This window comes from Athene noctua, chromosome 7 (assembly GCF_965140245.1).
Source record: "Athene noctua chromosome 7, bAthNoc1.hap1.1, whole genome shotgun sequence".
Taxonomy (NCBI): domain Eukaryota; kingdom Metazoa; phylum Chordata; class Aves; order Strigiformes; family Strigidae; genus Athene; species Athene noctua.
The window spans coordinates 21,599,738-21,615,642 of NC_134043.1; the positions used below are offsets into that span (position 1 = coordinate 21,599,738).

Here is a 15,905-nt window from a genome sequence, read left to right on the forward strand (position 1 = left end):
GGAAGTGGCTGGATGCCTGCTGATGGGAAATAGTGAAACAATTCCCTCTTTTAGTTTGCTTATGCACATGAGCTTTGCTTTTCTTATTAAATTGCCTTTATCTCAACCCTCAGGCTTGTCCAAATTATTTTCTGCCTCTGTCCAGTTGAGGAGGCAGAGGAGAGAGCACCTGGGTGGGCATCTAGCCACTGGCCAAGGTCAACTCACCGCAGTGGGGAATATCCACAGTATTTCATAATTTGGAGGTTTTGTCAGTCTGGAGATTATTTTGTTTTCTGGTATCCCTCCTGGACATCAAACCCATATTGTAATTATTCCTCTTAGGAAGTTGGTCTGGGATAGACTCAGCTATTTACTGCCCATACAGTTATTTCCTAGTAATCAAAAATGTGACTCATGTCAGAGAACAGTAGCAGATAATGATGTAATTTATGTACGTCTACAGGTAGAGCCTTCATCTGAAAAAAATGGGAGCAGGGCATTAAGAGACGAAGAAGACAGATGAATCACTGGAGAAAAGACTAGATGAAGCATAAAAAATCTGAAGATTTGATGTTTAGTATAATCAGTCTCCAGCTGGATGCACAGTTAATATCAAAACATAACACTAAGACGCCACTTACTGCTACCTACATTAGCAAAATATCAACTCCCTGTGAGGTGATTCTCTCCAAAACCAATAAATTTCTTATGTATAAAAAGATAGCAGAGAGATGAAAAAAGTAAAATGCCTGCATGAAGTCATGAACAGAACAGGTGGAAACATAACTGGGAGTGCAAACCACTTTCTTTAATTGGGGAACCACCTGGGTCCACAAAGACTTTCTGGATGGAGATGGAGTAATTTTTCAAAGCATGCACATTGTTAGTAGAAAGCAGAACCCCTCCTAAAACCTGAGGTTAAAGAACAAAGGAGATACAGCAACTGCATTGCTTTTTTCAGTGTTGAATTTCAGCATCATTCCTACTGTCTGCCAAGGTCCCCAATACCAGCACTCAGACCACAGTTCATACCTTGCTGGCAGTCTTAACAGCTAAAACCATGATTTAGTAGGTGTGATTCCTGACTTCTTCTGTCACCCCTAGAAGCCTGTTGATCCAGGACAGAATGGACTCCTGCTGACAGAACTATATGGGGATTATATTTCTTATACTGTTTCTGCTGTGAGTAAGAGTAGTTCAGCTCCTGTTAGTACTTTCCAAAAATACTATATTGTTTACCAGAAAGAACTGTCAAACTCTTCTGCCTTATGAGAGTGAAGGCTAAATTACAGTTTTGTGGGCTAAACCAATCTATGCAATTTTACTGGGATACAAAAAAAAAACCCCAAACAACCAGCTTACCAAAGTACTAAGAGCCCTACTAAATTTTAGAAAATGTTATGCATACTATAAAGCACTTTAATGAACAGGCCCATATTTCCCACGTGCTGCTTTCTCTTTCCCATGTTTTCTGCAATTACTCCACCAATTATTTGGTGCTTCTACGCCTGTAACAAGTCTCCCTCTGAGAAATTTTGTCTCATCAACAATTTAGCTGTTATGTGGTGTATTGTCTATTTGTAACAATTTTGTTCAGCACTTTTGAAAAATTGTCTGAAGATATATTACTTGTTTTTTTTTTTTTTCATTCTTAGCTAAACTGCTGGTTTATCCTGGCAAGTAATGATTAGTTACCTTACACACTGAGTTGTGTATATGCTTGCGAAAAGCTGCTGTTGAACCTTCAAGGCCACTCTTTTAACACGAAAATAACATTCAGACAGGATATCTGAATTTATGTTTACATTTTTAGCTAAAGTTTAAAATATTAAGAATAATGACATTTATGTTCTAGTTACTATGAAAGAGCTTCACTTATAAGGATTATTTCTCATATTTCCTTCTTCTTTGCCAGAATTATTAAGTTATAACTGTGCAACGCTTTAGTTAGTTCTGCAACATCTATAAAACCGTCAACAGTAAATAAAGTATATTTGGTTTTTTTTTTTCCAAGATAAAGATATGGCTGACATCAAATGTTAAAAAACCCACCTGCTTTAACAAAGAGTAAAAAACCTCATACTTTCTAAAATACTAACAACACTGTACTTTCTCAAGGCTTGAGGTGGCTCCTGAACTAATAAAACCAATTTGCTAGAAGAAAGACATCTCTGACTGAGCTATTGCACAGTGTCTAAATCTGTAAGCATTTAAAACATTTATTTCCTTCCAAACAAAAGTGGGTGTATACAGTGATCACAGCAACAAAGTAAACTCAAATGTATCATTGCCACCAAAAAAAAGGTAAACTGTTGAAGAGTGGGAGGAAAAATCTGATGCTGTAGTGGATCAGTCTCACCAGAATAAAATTGGCATTAAACAGTTGCTATGAAAGGAAAGGGCATGACTTTCAGGTTGTTTAACACTAGTAGCAGTTCTGAACTCAGCAAAGATGAGGGTACCCATATGATGCTCATGTTTATTTCTTCTTCCTCCTCGAGGATCCACTTGAGGTAATTTTTATCTTTGCTAACATGCGTTTCTACCTTTCTATTTCTTCACTGGTCTGCAGCTCCAATTCTACACCTGAATTTACTCTCTGTTGCCTTTTAGATAATTCAGATACTATTTCTTTGCTACCCCCAAACCCAGTTTTGTCTAGCTCCAGGCCTGCATTTCTTTAACTTACGATGGGTAAGGCATTTATAGCCATTAGGTCTCCAGTACCAAGTCTGTGCCCCTTCTCTTATCACCTTACGCCAGTACTCCTCTCTGGTACATCCCAGGTCTTCACTTCCCCAGGGCCTTTGCTACGCCACCAGGCCTGCACACCTCAGCGCTACATCACTGTGGTTAGGGTGCAAAAGACCTCATTCCGCATAGAGTAACTGGGATGCAAAACTAGGGTTGTGCCCCATAAACAACAGTTAGCCAGAGACACCGGGGTCTCCGGCAAAACTACTGCTACAGCTGAACCAAGTAAAACACGGGTGCAGGCAGGTCAGGCACAGCCAGGGGAACAAGCCCCTGTTCTGAGGCCTTATAAACTCGTTACACGCCTCACGGCGCAGCGCCAGCCGTGGCGGCAGAGGGCACCGGAGGGCCCACGCGGGGCGGCGCGGCACACCCACACCGCAGCGCGGCAGCTCTTAAGGACGCGGTCCCCTGCCAGCCGCGGCGACGCCAAGGTCGGCGGCAGGCAGCCGCCGCGGGGATGTTGCCGGCGGACGCGGTTTCAGCCCCGCGGCATTCTGCCGGAAAAGATACATCTCCCCCCTTTTTAAATTTTATTTTAAACAAAGCGCCTCGGCTTGAAGTTCGATGTTGCTGCGCACGCGAGGGAAGGGCGACGCGCGCTTCCCACCTGAAAGGCCGGCCCTCAGCCCCGCTCCCCTTTTCCGGAGCAGCTGGGGAAGGGCGAGACCGGCCCCGCCGCACGCGTTACCCTTGCCGGCAGCCACCGCCGGGGCCGGAGCGAGCCCCGGAGAGGCCGAGGCCCTGCCCCAGCCCCGCTCAGACCCGGCCCAGCGATCCGCACGGCCCCGCCGCCGGCCCTGCGGGCGCACCCCGACGCCTCACACCCGCGGCGACCCCCGCTACCCGCCGCGGCCCCCCCTCCCGGAAACAGCGCTGCCGCAGCGGCGAGCTCCCATTGGCCCCTTTCCGTCACACCCTCCCGCCTCCTCGGTGCTGAGCGGGCGGCGATTGGCTACTAGCCGTTGTCAGTCGGAGAGGGCGAGCCCCGCCGGTGCCCGGGCTGCGCTCTCCTGAGGCGGGCGCTGCTGCCGGGCGCCGCGGCGGCTGGTGCGGCTGCGGGCGGAGCAGTGATGCCGGCTGCGGGGCGGCGTATGGCAGCGGGAGCCCGGCAGGGAGCGGCGTGCGCCCAGGCGGGCGAGGGCGGCGAGCGCGGCCGGTAAGGTCCGGCCGCGGGGAGGGCGGATGCCAGCCTCCGTGCGCGTCCGATGCGCCTCGTGCTGAAGGGGCCGGCGGCAGCGCCGGGCAGCGGTACCGGCACGGGCGGAGCGGCGGGCGGGCAGGGTGTCTGGGGCGGGCGGCAGCGCTAGGCGGCGGTGGGCCGCAACGGGCCGGGGTCGCGGGCGGGCGCGGTCGTCCGCCGCCCCTTGCCGTGCCCTTCGGCGCGTTGGCCCTGGCCGTGCCCCGTCCCGGTCCCCGGGCGGGACCGGCGGCGCGGCGGGAACTTCGGTGCCGCCGCCCGCTTGGTGGCGGCCGGCGGTGCCGCGGCGGGGGGCGATACTAGCCCGCCGGTCGGGTCTGGCGGAGGGGCTGCCGCGCCGTCCCCTCCGCTCCTCCGTCGCCTCGGGAGGGCCGGAGCGCGGGGGCGCCGCCGAACGGTGCCGCCGAACGGCGTCGCCGCTGGCCCCGGCGCTGCCGGTGAGGGGCTGCCGGGGAGGTGGGGGTGGTCGCTGGGAAGGGCGGACGGCGCCGCGTCCCCGCACCTATCCGGCGGGGTGCTGCGGGTCCCGCTTGCCGCGGGGGGGGCTGAAGGGGGCGGCGGGCGGGATGCCCCAAGCCCGGCTCGCGCGGGGCGGGCGGCCGCTGCCCTGCGCGGGGAGCTCGCGCGCGCGTGGGGAGAGCGGCAGCTGCCAGCGCGGGCGCGCGCGGCCCCGGCCGGTCGGTCCGTCCGTCGGTCGGTCCGCCTGCCTGTCCGCCGGCGGCGCCGGGGGTGAGCGGCTCGGCGGGGTTTGAACTTCCCCTCGCGGAGGGTTGTACGCTACCGTGGTCCTGGACGCTCAGCTGGGTGGTTCAGAGGCGGGGGAAGCTAACGAAGGTGGTGGTCTTGTTGCGGCCGCTGCCTCAAAGCTAGAACTGTTCAAAGAAAAGTTCCTTTAAAGTAAGTGTAACGGTGACGGTTGAATGTGACCACCGGCTGTTGAGATGGAGGAATTCCAAAGATTAAATCCCCTTTTTCCGTGCACGCTTTTTCATCATTATTCAACCTGCTGTACTTTTAGTGATATAAGATAATATTGGAAGGCTTTGAAGTCTTGTCAAATCTTGTTAATTAAAAAATCTCAGCCTTTAGATGCTCTTTATAGACGTTAAGGTAAACAGTTGGAATCGTGATTATATAACATTTTAGAGAATCAGGATGCTGCCAGACTTTGTGATGATGGACCTGCTCCTTCAATCACGGAAATCAAGAGGAGTTTTGACACTGATTCAGTAGGAAACAAGACAGCATCCACAATTCACAGTTGAAGAGAAAATAGTTTTCTGTTCTCTTGGCTATTTTGTATGTGATGGGTTGGGCATTTTAAACATTAAGAAACAGTGTCTGCTGAAAACACAAAAAGTGATAATTCGGTTCTGTTTTTCCTTCTTTTGTGGCTGGCTGTAAGCTTCCTTCCCTACTTTCTAGAAGCGCTAGTAGATTTGGTTCTTTCTTTCTTGATACGGAGTACTCCGATACATTAATTCGGTTATAAGGACATGTTTGATCACATGATGCATAACATGCTTTCAGAATTTTTTTAGAGTCATGGGATAGGTGGCAAGGATGAATAACCAATGTAAGCACCATTACAGGTACATGCTCTGCTCTGGAGAGCTGAAGGCCAGTTTCACAGCTGAGGAGGCGGCAGTAGTAAGTGGAGAAGATTTGAGGTGTGGAACATATAACTGATACAGGTTAATGTTGTTCCCTCCCTGCATACTTACCCACAAAATAACGTTTTTGACAAAACATATATTGCTACTGAAATTTGAGTTTCTTATTCATTACAGATTCTGGATAGATCCAGCAAATGTCATATTGGCAAGCCAGTTTTTAAGAAACCTCATATAGTTAACTTGAGTCAGTGTCCTCAGAGTATTTTAGCTTAATTGAGAGAGCAATCCTGATCCAAGTAGACTGCATGTAGCTATGATGCAATGTCTGAGATGCACTCAGTCGTGCTAGTCTGCCTCATACCTCACCTGTGTTTTCCTTACGTGGTTTCTTAGGAAAGAAACCCCTGAATTTTTGTGGTGGTTTTGTGGCACAGACCAGTGGAGTTTTTGCAAAAATTACAGGCTGAAAACACCAAGCTTTTTTTTTTCCTCCTTGTGAGTGACACCAAATTTTAATCTAAAAATCTAGTTTATGAATGGGTGAACTGTATCATTTGTGATACTCTTTTCACTGGGATTGTTCTCAGGAAGACACACATACAGGAGAATGTATGCCAGTGTATTTGCTACACACCTTATCTTTGTCTTAACTGCTTTTTTTCCTCAGAGTTCTTAGGAAACGTTTTTCTAAAAGATCAAAATATTTAAATTGTATATCTTCAGAAGGGTGCTTGATTCAGTGTTGATTTCTCTCTTTGTCCATTAATAAATAATGAAATTTTGGGGAGCAGGGAGCATCCCACCACTAAAGTGAATATAAGTGTATTAACTACTTACTTATCAGCTATAGACTTAATTATTGTCATTATATAATATTATATAATATTATTATACCTAGTTAAAGCTAGAGGAGAACACAGAAGTTTGTTTTTCATAGTTTTTTTCTGTAGAAAAGGAGTCCATCTGTATGCCTCCCAAGTAAAAGGACACTCATTAGAAAACAAAATCTTAAATTTTTCTAAGTTGCTTTTGTAGTAATAATTTTTACATAGAAGTATTGCTATATGCAATATAATAGGAAATTTGGAACTGAAGCAGTCAATTCTGTCACATTCTCCAACCTGTTGCCAGTTTAGTTGCTTAGATAAAGATGAATACTAAAATATTATTGATGTAATTTGCCAGTAGTAGTAAAATTATTTCGATACAGCTAGAGAAAACAAGTGGCATGCTTTTTTAGAAAGAAGAACATATGTACATTTAGATTAACTACTGAAGACTTGCAGAAGACCATAGAAAAGATGAATGAATGATGAATCTCTGAGTTGTATTAGAGCATGCAAACAATATGCAGATCTTGGAAGAGCTAGTGCTGTTTTTGAAATACAGTTAAAATACTGACTCGTAGCTGTTAGCACTGTCTCCAGCAAACACAGTGACTGTAAATGCTGATGTATGGAAGCTCTGCAGAATTCCAGATAAACAGAAGTATAAAGTGTGTCTGCATTCAAGTGTTCCCTTTGTCACTTACTCACAGGCTTCAGATGTTTCCAAGCCATGATAGTATCTGTTGCTGCCTAACACTGCCGTAGGCGTATGTGAATGACCAAGATTGCTGTTCTTCAGCTCCTGTGTCTCCAGTGAATGTTTTCCAAGGAACTTAACAAAAGATGCTCTTAAACAGGACATGGGAATTCAGCCCCTGATGCTGAGGACACAGCTCTTCAACAGAGTAACAGAGGGAGAGAGGTGAAGATGGGCAAGTTGTTCTTTGATAGGCAGGCAGGCGTAAATTTCAGCAGAGCTGTGCAGACTACAGATGTGTTGGTGGCTGAGATCAGCTTTCTAGAGTCCATCCAGGAGAACAAAAGGATGCACAAGAGTCTCTCTGAGCCTTGGGCCTGCTTGTGGGTAGCATTAATACAGAGATAAATCAAGATGTGATAAAGAATTACAGATGTCATTTAGAGCATGTCCTTCTTCTTGTATTACTACCTAAAATGTAAAATTGCTAGGTATTTTGCAGGTGTAGTAGGGGGTGGACACTCTTCTTTAACCTTCCTGCATTCTGATTTTTCTGGCTCTCAATTTAACGTCCCAAACTATTGGGAGTAATCTAAATATCTGCAATAATTACTCATCAAAACTGTACTGTATTATTAATTTAAGTGTATAATGTATATATAAAGGTATAAATTATAACATAATGTATCACTATCCTTATTTATGAAATACATAAGTATACATTCTTTTCTTCTGAATAACAAGACGTTACCAAATACAGGAGAGGGAACTAATGATTAAGAGTGAAGTGAATGAAGAATATGCTATACAACTGAAACCATGTGAGAATTCTGTTCAGCTATATTAATTTCTGTGGAATGTTGCCAGTATACCTTCTCCCTTTGCAGAAGGTGTTCTGTATTATCAGTAGCCTCAAAATATTTTAGTTATTATATGCCTGTTTCATGTATAAATACTTTCCGTAGCAAGAAGGGCAGAAAATACCCTATAGATACTGGCTTTTGCACTCACTTTTTTAAGACTGCCATGTGAGTACCAGTAAGCTTTAACTCTTGCTATCTTTTGAGACTTTCTGTAGTAAAAATGTGGATGACTTGCATGCCTAACCTTGCTTCCCTTTGAGCTGTTCTGCAGCTCTGCTGTTTGAGGGGCCGATGTTTGTTTCTTTTGTCCCTCAGCAGGTGGCTACATTTTCACTGAAATAGCTCATCCTGCTGTGGAACAACATCTGTGGCTTTGCAGGGGGTCATACAGGCTGGAGTAATTCATATATTTCCTCCTGGGTCTGACCCTTGTTTAAAGATATAGTAGTAATTTATTGCTTAACACAGGCTATTATATGTTAGAATTTATACTGAAGGTCTGCTTTTACTCATATCTGATCTGTACCTTTCACAGTGGTTAAGAAGCAGAAGTGTAACCTTTTTTTTGTGTTATTTTCAGAGCTTAACAGAAGATATTAGAGACATTGAAGTTAAGAATATCAGAAAAGCTCTGTTGGGTCAGATCAGTGGGCCTTCATACTCAGGTTTCGGTCTCCAACAGTGATGTTAAGGGATGCTATTTAGGGGCTGCACACAAATCTAGCCCCCTTATGTATCTGTTCTCTTGTATTCTCCCAGTATATATGTGCTCAGAGCCCATTTGTGGACCTGCCAACCAACAACTTCTCTTTTTTCAAACTTGCTGATGCTCGTTACCTTCACAATCTTCTGTGGTAACGAGTTTCAGAAGCTTACTGCTAGCTTTGTAAAGAAGCACTTTAATCTTTTGTAAACTGATGTCTTACTAGCTTTTTAAATGTCCCCTAGTTCTATTACTGGAGGATTTAGCTAGCAGAAGTTTTACATTAGTTTACTTACCACTTTCATGGTTCAATTGATCATATCTTGCTTCAGCCTTCTCTCCAACTGAAAAGACTCTTTAGTATCTTTTTCTAAGGCAGGCACTTCATCCTTTTGATGTTTTGTTTGCCCTTGGTCTAACTAGAGTCTGTCCTTGAGATACAGAGACGAGAACCTCACACGCTGCTTGAGGTGTGGGTGAACTAAGGTTGTATAAATGTGTTCTATCTTGTTCTCAATGCCTTTCCTCATGATGCCCGATGTTTTGCTATTTTTTTTGGTTGCCGTTGAACATAAAACTTAATTCCAGAGAATCTGTCAATAATGACTCCTAGATTTTTCTTCCAAGTCATTTCTCAGCATGGTGATTTAGATTATATTTCATTAGATGATTTAGCTTACTTGTATCTACACTGAAGCTCATTTGTCATCTCTTTGTCCACTCTTGAGTTTTGCAAGGTGCTTCTGGAGTTCTTTGCCATCAGCATGGCATTAGTTCTGTGCTGGAAGGCAACTTCTTGTCTTTGTCCTAATTTTGCCAACAGTATAATTCCTTAAGAGTTTTTTTGTGTGTATGTCTGATGTTTGAGAGAGTTAAAAGAGTTGTGGCAACTCAGTCAATGGGTTCATAGATCTTAAAAATATCTTGTAGGTAACACAGGCTTTGCTTTTTGTTGTTTTTTTTTACTTTGAACCTCAGTAAACATGAACTCAGAAGAATAACAGGTTAAGGCTGTGTCCAGAAACCCAGAACAGATAAAAAAGAAAGAAAATTCTGAAAGATGACATTCATAGCACTTAATCCAACTGCACTAAATGGGAAAAAAGAATGATGGTACATGGTATTTGAGTTGCATTGATTGCTTTTAAAATTATGCTTAATTAAAACTGAAGAAGCTTTTAAAAATATCAGCGTGCAAAGTGATGTTTACTCAAATAACTTTAATGCTTTTCTAGCCCCTCTACAGATTGACTGCACAACAGTCTTAACTGCAATACCATCTAATTAATCGTCTTCTATTTGTGAACTACATTTCATAGTAATGTGAAAATAATAAGCAAAGGTTTTCCCTTCCTCCCTCCCAGTTTTATAGAAAGGATCCCACCATATAGAAAGGATCTCTTCATGTTCCTTGTTCAAAACCAGGCTGGTCATTTGATATTCAGAGCATGTAACTTAGAAGAGCTGCTGCACTGCAAACAGCGTTGAGAGTGAGGTTTAAAGAAACGTTAGAAATGTATTATTAGTGTGCTGCATTATTACTTGGTGTTACTTAGTAATAAATGTGGTTTCACAGCAGTATAAGTGACTCCAGCAGTATGTCTGTATGATCCTGTCTTCCCTTCTCCCAAACACAATGACTCCATCCTTCCTAACCCTTTGCAGAACCATTTCAGCACATTAGTCTGGCAGAAGACAACTCCTCCCCACTGTCCATTGGTTTAAAAAACAAAAACAGAACAGAAAACCACTTTCTGCCAGCTTGAATCTGCTTCACAATGGACCCTATGAAGACTGATGCAAGGGAGGACATAGAACTATGAAGGTAAAGTCAAGAAGAGAGCAGGATGGTTGACAGGCAGCAGTTAAATTGCCTTATGTGCTTGTCAAACCCCAGCCCGAAGTGCTGTTCTGTTTCTTGATTTATTGTTGTTAAAGTACTTGGCAGAATTACAGGACCATTTTAGCAGTCACCCTTTTGCTTTGTTAATTTAAATATTTAGCTTCAAAGAATGTAAAATGAAATTCTTTAAGGAAGGTCTCAGCTGTTCTACTATCCATTGATGAGGTCATCTCCTGTGTAAATCTGTTTTAGGCTGTGATACCAACTGTAGTTATTTGCAGCAATAGAATTCTTCTTTCATTTTGTTTTGTACCATAAGACAGTTCAACAAAACAGCTTTTTCAAATTAGCATTTGTTCAAATATGTAACAAATATAATATTTCTGCTACTTGTATTTAGTAATGGGTCATTTAAAATCGGCTTCCTGATCTATTTCATGAGTGCTGTTTGCCAAAATCTGTAGCAACCAAGCCAAGGCAGTTGTTTGCAATGGGAAAAGGTTTTGGTGTATCCCTTTTGTATGATCAGCTTGAAACCCACCTAATGCTACTGTGACAAACATGTCCTTGTGTACACTAGCTGTGAAGTCATAGCCTTCTGTTCGCTGATGCAGCTCAAGATTAGTTTAATGGAGAACAGTGAATTCATGGTAGCCTGCAAGGATGTCATGGATGGACGTGAACACTGTTAGTGGATAGGCTGCATAGTCTTTCTACAGGCCATGGTAGTGGTAATTGATGAATCTGTGCTGAATACATTTAGCAGCATAATGATAGAGCAGTGCCACTTGCACTGCTTATCTGCCTTAAACAGACTATCATTGTAAAAAGTGGAACTTGTCTTCCATTGTTTAATTATGACAATATCTTCTTGTGTTAAGATGTATGCAATCAGTCATCTAACATTTTTATAAGATACTTCAGAATCATCAGTCAAATTTTAATATATTCTTTCCTAGAAAAATACTTTTATGTAGGTAGGATGGTACATGTAAAGGAATCCACACTGCTGTGGGCATCCACAAAATATTCTAAAACCGTTAATTTCTTCTATGTACATTTTCTAATATGACAGTTTAAATCTCAAAAAGTCACTTGGTCTGTTAGGCAGTTAGTAAGAGTGGCATTAGTACATTCATGGCATTGTACTGTAAAAAATTATTTTATAAAAGTTAAAGCTTTCAGAATTTGAAAGATCTTTCTTTGTAGAAAAATACTACATTTTGCTTGGATTTCAGACTTTGTAGTAAACCCACTAGGCTTTTTTTTTTTTTTTTTGCTAAGCTTTTGAGTATACTAGGTGTTTATTAATAGGCCTCAGAAAATGCATCTTATCTCAAATGTAATCATAACACAAATTCTGCTATATGTAGTTCACTACTGTATTTGCTTAAAATAAGCTAGGAAGTAACATACCACTGCTGAAAGTTGGCTGAAAGATTCAAACGTATGAGCGTAGCTGATCATACTACAGGTTTTCATCACATGAATTAAGCTTGAAATGAAAGTTTCTCACCAAGTTAGTGGCAACGAGGTCAGGTTGAGTCTGAGGTCTCAAGTTTATGTAAACTTGCTTGGGATTCACCTCTATCTTACCTGTTTGTTAAAGAGCACATTACTCCTTCTGCTCTGTAATACCTATTACACAAATATTTCTTTATGTTGCAGCTCGGGTGAAAAAATGTTCTGCAGACTCTGAAGAGACTGGCCTACTTGCTGGAAACTTTCATGTGCAGATTACTGTACAAAGTCAAACATAGCCATTGATAAATTGGGTTGAAATAGACTATAATATAAAGTCTGGAAAAGAATTTGAACGTCTGCTACTGATGTTGCAAGTTGGAGCATATTAAATATTTCACATGGAAAATATACTGCTACTTCGATAAAATTGTTTTATCCATATCTCTGTATAGTTTATAGAATTAGAACTGAATGGGAGTAGAATTCAACACATTATGTCCTAGTTACAAGTGAGGAGGAGATACTGAAATGCTACATTATGGGTATCTTACATTGAATATTTCTCTGGAGAAAATACAAAGTCTTTATAGGTGTGGGTATGAACAAAAGAAGCATGTATAGAGGCATCAAAAAACTAGTTAAACTAAGAAATAACTTACAGAAGTTCTATACTGTTTATTCAGTAATATCCTCACTTAAAAGGGAAATGAAATACTATTGTTTGTTACTGGCGCATATTCTAAACATCAACAGACAACTCTGTTGAAAATTTCCAAACTAAAATATTTGCTGTGGATTGTTTTTTATTTGTAGAGAAGAAACAGTAATTCTTGCTCTTTAAGGTTTTGTATTTACATCACCTGAAGTCTTCTGCAAAGTGAATTTGGTACTTCACCTCATTTTGTAAAATTGCTCTTTGTCTTCTGACTCAACTAGACAATACTGTAATCTCTGGAATGGTCATGACAAAAGTGAGTGGCAAGAGAATTTGCTAGTAAAAGCAAAAAGCTCACCTGCAGGTTTTTGGAGAGGGAAGTTGTGCCATAGCATGAGCTGTCCACATTCAGACATTTTGTCATTCCAGTTTTCTGAAACAAAATTCATTCATTCTTTTAGAAAGTAAAACAGAAAATGACACACTGCAAAGTGGCTCAATAAAAATTGCACAGGAGATAACTGAGTCCTAAGTAATAGGTTTTCTTCTAAAGATATTGCACTGTACTAGGTATAAGCCTGTGCATCAAGTCATAGTAAAATGTGTGAATGAATTGGATGATGCAGCAGAAGCGGTGGATCTCGTAACAGGAAGACTGTCACAGTAGGCTTCTGCTAGGTTTTGTTTGCCCTGCAAGGAAATCTTGGAACAAAGTCACCCCACCTGGGGGTGGAAAACTTCCCTGAGCCTCTGCCTATTGCTGCAGTTCATCACTGGCTTTTGACTGAGGCTTCTTGACTGTTGTTGGCTGGGTTATTGTAGAATATTCTGCCTGGCTTTCAGGGGATGACAGGTCCACTTAGAGGCAGGTGCCAAGGCATAGGAGTTTGATCCTGGGCTGGGCAATATCCACTTTATATAATTTTAAACTATATATTACTATATGAACCACAAAGTCTGGGGATGCCTTATATTGATTAATGTGTCACAGCTGAGGTCACCTGGAAATCATTTCCTTCATAATTTGAAAACTCTGAGAAGGGAAGATTTCTTTATAACCTAATAAAAGTAAGCAACATACAAGTGCTAATGTGTCTTTTGTAAAATATGTCTGTATTTATATGGGACACACATACTCATATATAAATATGTCCTCTGCACACACCTGCAGGGCTGTGATCTTATTGGTATCACAGAGATGTGGTGGGATGGCTTCTAGGACTAGAGTGTTGGAATGGAAGGATACAGGGTCTTTAGGAAAGACTGATAAGGAAGATAAGGAGGGGGGTGCCCTTTGAACAAGGAGCTCCTGGGCAAGATCAAACATAAAAAGGAAGTCTACAGAGGAGGGAAGCAAGGACAGGTAGCCAGGGAGGAGTAGAGAGAAACTCTCTAGGTAGACAGACATCGGGTTAGGAAGGCCAAAGCCCTGATAGAATTAAATCTGACCAGGGATGTCAAGGGCAACAAAAAAGCTTTTTCAGGTATGTAGATGATAAAAGCAAGACTAAGGAAAAATGTGGGCACTCTCTGGAAGGAAAGGGAGACTTGGTCACCTGGGATATGGAAGAAGGCTGAGGTATGCAATGACTTTTCTGACTTAGTCTTCACTGACAAGGACTCCAGCCACACCATCCAAGATGCAGAAGGTAAAGGTGGGGTCTGAGAGAAGGAAGAACCACCCACTGTAGGAGAAGATCAGGTTCAAGACCACCTAAGAAACCTGAAGGTGTACAAGTCCATGAGACCCAGTGAGATGCATCCATGGGACCTGAGAGAACTGGTGGATGAAGTGACTAAGCCAGTATCCATCATATTTGAGAAGCTGTGACAGTTCAGTGAAGCTCTCACTGACTGGAAAAGGGGAAACATAACCCTCACTGTTAAAAAGAGAAATAAAGAGGACCTGGGGAACTACAGGCCAGCCAGACTCACCTCTCTGCCTGGCAAGATCATGGAGCAGATCCTCCTGGGAACCATGCTAGGGCACATGGAAAATAAGGAGGTGATTGGTGACAGCCAACAGGGCATCGCTAAGGGCAAATCATGCCCTGACAAATTTGGTGGCCTTCTACAATGCAGTTACAGCACTGGTGGATAACAGAAGAGCTACTGATGTCATCTACCAGGACTTGTGCAAAGCAGTTGACACTGTTCCGCGTGACATCCTTGTCTCCAAATTGGAGAGATATGGGCTTGATGGATGAACCACTCAGTGGATAAGGAAGGGGCTCGATGGTCGCACTGAAACAGTTCTGGTCAACAGCTCAATATCCAAGTGGAGAGCAGTGACGAGAGGTGTTCCTCGGGGGTGGGTGTTGGGGCCAGCACTAACATCTTTGCTGGTGACATGGGCAGTGGGACTGAGTGCACCCTCAGCAAGCTTCCCAGTGACACCAAGCTGTGTGGTGTGGCCAACACGCAGGAGGGAAGGGATGTGCCATCCAGAGGGACCTGGACAGGCTTGAGAGGTGGGTCTGTGCAAGTCTCATGAAGTTCAACAAGGCCAAGTGCAAGGTCCTGCACATGGGTCAAGGCAATCCCGTGCACAAATATAGGCTGGGCGATGAGTGGGCTGAGAGCAGCTCTGCAGAGAATAATAGTGGATAGAAAACTGACTATGAGTCAGCAATGTGCATTTGCAGCCCAGAAAGCCAACTTTGTCCTGGGCTGCATCAAGAGAAGCGTGCCCAGCAGGTTGAAGGAGGGGATTTTCCCCTCTACTCCACACTTGTGAGACCCCACCTAGAGCTCTGGGGGTCCCAACATAAGAAGGACATGGACCTGCTTGAGTGGGTCCAGAGGAGGCCACAAAGATGATCAGGGGGCTGGAGCACCTTCCCTGTGAGGACAGGCTGAGAGAGTTGGGGTTGTTCAGCCTGGAGAAGAGAAGGCTCCAGGGAGACCTTATAGCGACCTTCCAGTACTTAAAGGGGGCTACAGGAAAGATGGGGAGGGACTCTTCATCAGGGAGTGTAGGGATAGGACAAGGATTGTAGTTTTAAACTGAGAGTAGATTTAGATGAGATATAAGGAAGAAATTCTTTGAGTGTGGTGAGACACCAGAACAGGTTGCCCAGAGCAGCTGTGGCTGCCCCCTCCCTGGCAGTGTTCAAGGCCAGGTTGGACGGGGCTTTGAGCAACCTGGGCTAGTGGAAGGTGTCCCTGCCCCTGGCAGGGGGTTGGAACTAGGTGATCTTAAGGTCCCTTCCAACCCAGACTCTTCTATGATTCTACGATTTTCTGGATGGTCACCCAGCCAAGTTACTGCGTGCTTTCATTTCACTATTAGATTTCATT

General features: G+C 43.6%; 1 protein-coding gene across 4 annotated transcripts in view; it reads left to right on the forward strand.

The window, feature by feature from the left end:
- The first annotated feature begins 3,738 nt into the window (after positions 1 to 3,738).
- Positions 3,739 to 15,905, forward strand: part of B3GALT1 (beta-1,3-galactosyltransferase 1) — a 219,940-nt gene continuing 207,773 nt past the window's right edge. For all 4 annotated transcript variants that reach the window (XM_074911335.1, XM_074911336.1, XM_074911334.1 and 1 more), the window contains exon 1: positions 3,739 to 3,895. The gene's annotated coding sequence lies outside the window, so the exon portion shown is untranslated. The remainder of the gene's footprint in view (positions 3,896 to 15,905) is intronic.